Source organism: Hibiscus syriacus, unplaced genomic scaffold (assembly GCF_006381635.1).
Source record: "Hibiscus syriacus cultivar Baekdansim isolate YM2019G1 unplaced genomic scaffold, ASM638163v2 tig00111409_pilon, whole genome shotgun sequence".
In the NCBI taxonomy this organism is placed as follows: domain Eukaryota; kingdom Viridiplantae; phylum Streptophyta; class Magnoliopsida; order Malvales; family Malvaceae; genus Hibiscus; species Hibiscus syriacus.
The window spans coordinates 3,490,857-3,498,872 of NW_024063086.1; positions in this window are offsets into that span (position 1 = coordinate 3,490,857).

The following is an 8,016-nucleotide window of genomic DNA, read 5'->3' on the forward strand; positions in this document are numbered from 1 at the left end:
CGGGGGGATTTGGAAACCGCGTCATTTTTAATTGTTCTCTTTACGATTTAATTTCAATTAAAAACAATGCAATTTTAGAAAACCTCTCGTTTCGAAAAAATTTGGGATTCCTTTTAAATAAACACAAATGTAGGTTCGAGGAGTCGCCACCAATCTTTGATTAGGGTGTGATTGGGCACCCAAAAACGTTGTCATTTTAAATAAAAATTAATTTTAATTAAAACGACAAATTTACGGTCTACGTTACCAAAATCCAAGTTCGGGAGTCGGTTACGTGTGGGGAAGGATTAGCACCCCCACAACGCCCTAAATCGGTACCTAGTCGATTAATTAATGTCTTTGCAACGAACTTTACAAGTTCAACTTTAATTTAATTTTTGATCCCTTTAAACGACAAACATGCAAATTTGCAACATTCAAATCAACAAAATAGATTTAATTTAAAATTACCAAGTCATTAGAAAGATAAAGAATATTCGATTATTTAAAAATATCGAGACCAGATCTTTAGTTCAGTTCTAACGACCTTTTCTCGAAAAGTTTAAATAGTCGAATATTTCCTTTTCTTTCGCTCCCAAATTTTACAATGACATATCCAAATTTAATTAGGCGTTACTGACGGGACACCATTTTAATTTAAAATCGTCAAAACAACTTTCCTGTAAGTTAAGGAAAGCCATTCTGATAATTTTAGATTAAAAGGGCATTACCCTTAATTCCGATTATGCAATAATGTCAAGTTATGCATATGAGGATATCATGCAAAAATTATACAAAGTGATGTTAATGCAAAAAATAATTAAATATGCGATTAAAGTGAACGAATTCAGACATGCTCATAAAATAAATTACACCTACGTGCGTATGAACAACATGCTTGAAATAATATATACATGCATATATTTTAAAATAAATCTAAATTAACCTAACAATCATGCATAAAATATTAAAAGGACTAAAACATAAAAAATAAATAACAACAACCTTTTTCATAACATTTTCATTTCTGGGTACTGCAAACATAATATAACCAAAATATTGCATAGGATCAAATTGAAAGCTTCTCAAATTACATATCCAATGTATAACAATCACGAAAACAACCCTTGCATGATTCTGGACTGAAATGTAAAACGCTGGAAATTACGAGGCGAAATCAAAATATCAATAAAGCTCGGTTCAGGGACCAAAATAATACAAAATGAACCTACTGGACCTCACGAGTGGTTACCCCAAACCCCAAAACACGGAGATATCCATCCCTACGAAACGCGGTCGTTTCACGCAGCCCAGGAACGACGCCGTTTTGGCGTTATGATATACCAGATATTAGGGTAGGTTTCTAAACCCTAAAATCATTCTCTCTTTCTCTAAACAGATGAAGACTCTCGCCCAGCCGCCTTGCTCTCCCTCTCTCCTTTCTCTTCCCCAAAAGAAACCTTATCAGTCGCCGCAGCCTCCGCCGTTTAGGGCTCCGATGAGGAGTCTAAGGCGGCCCGAGCTCTCTCCTCCACTCAAGAGTAACCACCTAGGCCTAGATCTAAGCCAAGCCTCTCAAAACTCCTCTACAACCCCGAAAACCAAAGCCTCCGCCGCCTCAAAACCCAAAGATCTTCGCGACCACCGTCTAAGACCGAGACTAACCCCTGCCAGAAAACTTCAACCCCATCACGAGTCTAACACTAGACTTCCCGAAAACCCCCTAACAGAACCTCTCAGCCGGCTTTACCCTCTAATACTCTTACAAAACCAACCTCTCCTTCCTACAGACCTTAGACCTAGCTTTCTCTAAATCAAATCCCTCCTTCCTCGCCCAAACCCGGGTGAAACCAAAGAACAGAACAGAAGAGGAAATGACGGCTTACCCCTGGTTACTCAACGGGTTAGGTCTTTCAAGCGACAGTGATGGCTCCAGGAAGGTAAAAGTTTTCACTTCTCTCTTTGGTTGTTTCGTTTTTGGGTCTATGGATTTTTTTGGGTTGCTGATGGATCTCAAAGATGATTATGGTTACTGCTTTTGGTGTTCTCTCTGTGTGTTTTTTGTTGTTGTTGATTCCCGTTCTCTTTCTATTTTCTCTGTTCTCTCCTGTTGCCGATGACCGAGGGCTCTCCCTTACCCCCTTCCTTTCCTTTATATTTCTAGTTTATAGATTTCTTTCCAGTTTTCTTCTTTTCTGTTTCTGTTCTCGTTTGGTGTGTTTGCAGGGCTCTGGAGCGAGCAAGTCACGGGCGCGAGCAGCCTGGGCACAGGCGATGGGGAACAGTCCCGAGAGACTTCACGTGGGTAGCACCCGGTTGGTTCGTGCTGTCTTGGAGTTCCGAGTGCGTTAGGAGCCGTTGGATCACCTCCGATCTAACGGTGGAGGCTTCTGGGAGGATTGAGAGTCGTTGGATCATGAAACCAGATCCAACGGTGGAGGCTCAGCTGCGCATGGAGATGGTGACAGGAAACCCTAACGGGTCTAGGGTATCCTCAAATGGGCTGCTACTTTGGGCTTGAGCCTGTTGTATTTTAATTATTTGGTTCGGCCTGTAACAAAAATGGCAATATTTAGGGCATATTTTATATATTTAATTATTCAATTATTTAACTATTTAATTACTTATCCGTATATATATATATATATAACTACATAATACCAAATTTATGCTAATAACCGAAATTGCAATAAAAACAATAATAAAACCCGATTAAACACGAATAACACCCCGGACAAATTGAGCGTCTACACGAATTTTGAATTTTACAAGCTCAGTGGTATACATCTATTATACTATAGTTTATGCAATTCATAAACATAAGCATGCAAGTCAAACATAAGCATAAAAGCATGACTCAGTCATCTTAGCATGTATTTCAACTAAAAAGGTTAATTCTAATTTGTTGAATCAATCGATCGATGGTATAGTCAAGTGAGGTGAATTGACAATAAATAGTTTGATAGAAGTTTTATAAAAATTAAAGAAAAAATTGACACAAACAATTTAGAGTTGTTCAACTTCCTCAATTAAGTTTGCATTTACAACCTTCGCTATTCATATTGATATTTTTTTCAAATTCACTAATTTGATCAACATTTGAGAACAATATGTAACCTTACAATTCGCTTAAGATTTATACCACAAAACCTTAAAACTACACACTCTCAAAAAGAAATTAAATAGAAAACTATGAGAAATTCTCACAAGGTAATTGTTTGTACAATTTAACCTCGCACACACCTAAGAACACTATGAAAAAGAATTACAAATATTGAGCAGAGTGATGCTCAATGAAAGAAAGTAAATAGATTAGAAATAATGATTTTTTAATTCAAAGAAGGCTGCAGAGGCTTTTTTTTTATCTCTTATCTTTAAATATGTTTTAGGACCTTATAATTATAATGTTTCATATAATTCTAATCGTGAAAATTATTGGAAAACTTAATAGATCTGTTGAAGAGTATTTTTCCCGTATTTAATACTACTCAAACCCTATTAGTACTATATAAATAGTACTAATAGTGAATGCATTAAATTAAAAAATAATCGTTATAACCCCAATGAATATTGATACTCCTAATGAAGTATCAATACTCAACAAAATAGTATCAATACCATGCTAGATTATTGATATTGTTTAGGTATGCTGGAATCTTTGAAAACGTTTTAATACTTACGAGGAATATATACTCACGCTTGGGAGTATCATTGCTACTATGTGAGTAGCAATTCTTAATTTGTAGCATCAATACTATTGTCATAAACATTTTTTAGAAAAACAATTAAATATTATTTTAAAAAAACGATTATGACTTTATTTTGGGAATTGGTGATTTTAGATTGATTTGGATGAAATTGAATAGGAGTCGCGATCCACCTTTAAGTTAGGTAGGTCGAATACTTAAAAATGTCTTTTAAAAATAATTTTAAGAAAATCATTTTAAGACAAAAAGCTAGTTTACATTTACAAAGATTCGATTAAAACGAGTTCGGGAGTCGGTTACGCGTGGGGAAGGATTAGCACCCCCACAGCGTCCCAAAATTGGTACATTGTCGCTTACACATTGTCGTTCATGATGGAAATCATAGATCGAATACAAAGTTAAAATGTGATCCATTTATTGAACATTGATTAATTTGGCTCGAATTAATGAATTAGAGAAAATTCTTTAACTTGAAAAGAAATCTCGAGATTAGCAATTCTACGTTGGAAAAACTATTTCGACTATTTCTGATCCGTAAAGAATACTCCCTCTTCAATAAAGCGTGAATCGAATATAAAGTAAAAAATCGACATTTGCATAAAATAAATTGCTATTTATAAACCTGCATTGCATTGTTCAACTTAAAAATGAATTAATAATTAGCAAACTAAAATTGATTTATTTTAAGTTCGTATTTTTTGTTCGAATGTCGTATCAGATCACACTACTTCGATCAAGTGGTGTTTTCCACGCCCATTCTACAAATAAGTGTTCTTGAAAGTACTTCCGAATATATATAAAAAAATCAATGTCGAGTGATTTAAGGCCTTACATAAATTTTAATTGGAGTTAACAACACCATCAAATGTATATGTATTATGTACGACATATTAGCAAGTGATAATAAAATAAGAAATACTTAAACAAAACTTTAAAAAAATAAAAAATAAAAGGATGATACAAAGACCAAAACAGTGATTTTTGGGTGTAAAACAGGAACGGAGTCGCAAGTTATGAATACAATAAAAGCAAGTCAAGTAATAAGTTAAACTTTAACAATGACTATAATACAAACATGGCAAAATGAGAACTAAAACAAGAATAGAATCGAATTTCATATATGACAGCAGCAAAGACCAAAATAAAAATGAAATAAACTATAGACCCAAATCACAAGAAAATAAAATTTTATTAGTAGCTAAAATAAAATAAAACAAAACAGAAATTACAGGCTAACTTCAAATGCAATAAATAAAAGAAATAGTAACCAAAATGAAATAAAATGAAATAAAATAAAATGAAATAAAATAAAAACAACAACCGAATGATGAATAAAACAATGACCTAAATAAAAACAATAAAAATCAACAGAACAAATCGAAATGAACGATAAACTTAACAAATGACAAAAATAAAATAAAACATAACATGTAGCTTAAATCAAAACAAACAATAAAAGATGAATCTAGTGACCTAAACATAAAAATGCACTAAACATACATAGACTAAACTGAAAATAACCCTAAAATATATAACATGCCTAAAAATGAGAAAATCACAAAAACATTCCCTACAGGTGGTCACTTTGCAAAATATGCCGAATGCTGGGGGACTTAAGTGAAATTTACCCCTAAAGTTTTATATAAATATCAACATATTTATTTTTCTCTTATTTCATTTTTCATTTTTTTTAAAAAACTAGAGACTCTCTAAAACTGGCAACACCGGTGACTCACCACCGTCGTTCGTCGTCACCTTTCGTAGTCGGTCGTCGCCGTCGGTGGCCACCAAATTACACCATGAGGTCTCAATTAATGACATTAGTGATTAAATCTTGCATTTTAACACATTTGAGGGTATTATGCGATTCTTTAATGACTTTAATGTTGGGCGAGATTGGGAGGTTGGAATTAATCACTCCTTCATCACTCTCATTCAGAAGTTGGTTAATCCGGAGTCCGTTGATGACTTTCGGCCTATTAGCTTTGTTGGTGGGCTGTACAAGATGCTATCGAAAGTTCTAAAGAGAAGGTTATGAGATTTTATGGGGCATATTATTGGGGAATCACAATTTTGCCTTTATTGCAGGCAGACAAATTCTTAATTGCTCGCTTATCGCAAATGAGGCTATAGACTATGTTTCTAAATCTGGTCTGAGTGGTATAGCTTTTAAAATCAACTTTCAAAAAGCATATGATTTGGTAGATTAAGACTTTTTGATTCTAATTATGAAGAAGTGTGGTTTCAGTGATAGATGGTGTAAGTGGATTCTCCATTGTATTTCCTCTGTTAGGATTTCGGTGTTGGTAAATGGGGCCCTGACTGATGAGGTCTTTCCCATATCGAGGGGACTAAGGGGTGTTCTTTATCTCCTCTCCTCTTTAATTTGATTGGCGAAGCATTGAATCTGATGCTCCAAAAAGCAGTGAAGCAGGGGTTGTTTTTGGGTTTTTCGTTAGTCGTATGAATGATTGCGTCTCATCCACAATTTACGGATGATCTTTTAATTTTTTGTGGTGCTGCTGAAGGTCAGGTTCGGAATGTCAAGCGAGTGCTTAGAGTTTTTGACCTAGCATCGAAGCTAAAACTCAATTTAAAGAAAAGTAAAATTCTGGCATTATTGTTGAGGAGTCCTCTCTACAAGCTTGGGCAGGAGCGGCTGGATGCTTGGTGGATCGTTTTCCTACTAGCTACCATGGGTTACCTTTGGGAGCTAGCCGAAATTCTGTGGCTCTTTGGGAACTTGTGGTCAGAAAATTTACTAAGAAGCTTGAAGGTTGGAAGGCTAAATTACTCTCTTATGGTGGAAGATTAACTCTTATCAAGTTCGTGCTTACCAGTCCTACAGTTTATTATTTGTCGCTAATTCGGATGCCGACCTCGATTTCCAATAATCTTAATAAGCTTATGTCAAATTTCATGTGGGGAGGAGATGTGGACAAATCTAAGATCCATTGGGTTCGTTGGGATTCGGTGTGTAAACCAGTTCATGAGGGGGGCCTCGGTATTGCTAATCTAGGAATTTTGAACAGATTCATATTGAGCAAGTGTGCATTGAGGTATGGTAATGAGCAATACAGCCTACGGCATCAAGTTTTTGGCTGTAAATTTCATGGAGACTCAAATGGGTTAATCCTCCCTAATGCTTCCTCTCGTCATTTCTCTTGGATATGGAATGGTGTTTTGAAGTCTTTCCATAATGTAGATGAATTCGGTCAGTTATTTAGAGCAAATTTATCACTGCAAGTGGGAGATGGCAGAAGTATTTCGTTTTGGGAGGATGTATGGTTAGGAGACTCCCCTCTTAAATCATGCTATCCCCGTTTTTTTGCTTTAGCTTTAAATAAATCGGGGTCGATAGCAGAACATGGTAGGAAAGGAGATGCAGGATGGATATGGCAGATTCCTTTAAGAAGAAACCTCTTTGATCGTGAATGGCCTCTATGGAATGAGCTTATGGACAGGCTGAATAATTTTTTAAATCCAGCATGTTTGACGTTGATTAGGTGATATGGTTGGTGTCAAGCAGGGCCGGTCCAATTAGTTTTAATGCCCTGGGCGAGATAATAATTTTATGCCCCTATACTTGTACTTTATAATAGACAAAACATAAATAATTTTTTAAAACAAAAATGTAATAGAAATTATAGTCAAACAATATCAATACTAATACAAACCTATACCGCTGTAGTGGATCTTTTCGTTTTCTTTGTTGAATTCGTCGATTCCTAGGGTTTTCTTTTGTTTGGTTCAGATCTGAGTTCTTCGTTGTTTATTTTTTCGTAAATATGTTTTGGCGTATGGCCGAATTGTCCATTGCATCTCCTGTGAGTTTTGCGTCTTCATTCGATTTTCTTTCTGATTTTCGATCTGTGTTAATGCCATTATTGATAATTTTAAGTATGGGGTTTCTTGTTGGTAAAATTTCTGTTTGGATGCTGGTAATTGGTAAATTGCAAGAAACATGATAAGTTCTTGAAATATTGTGTTACAATGTCTGGAATTGGTTAAAAATATTTGTAGTAGTTACTCGTCATTGTTAGAATAAAATATGGGTTTTTTTCTCGTGGGATTTTTCAACTTTGATGTTTTATTTTGAACCAGTGGACGGTTTTTCAAATGTGAAATTCGGCATTTGTTCTTGAGCACCAATGTGTTCTTCTGACTGCGTCCGGTAGATGGAAATCTTGTGTTTTTGTTTCCTCTGGTTATTCATTAGTTTTCTTGAGATTTGCAAAGAGAAAAAAAGTTGGACCCTTTTTTTTCTTTCAAGGTCAGATTCTGGGGACATATCTTCTTAGGTTCGCATTGTCATGTTAGCTGCAACAGA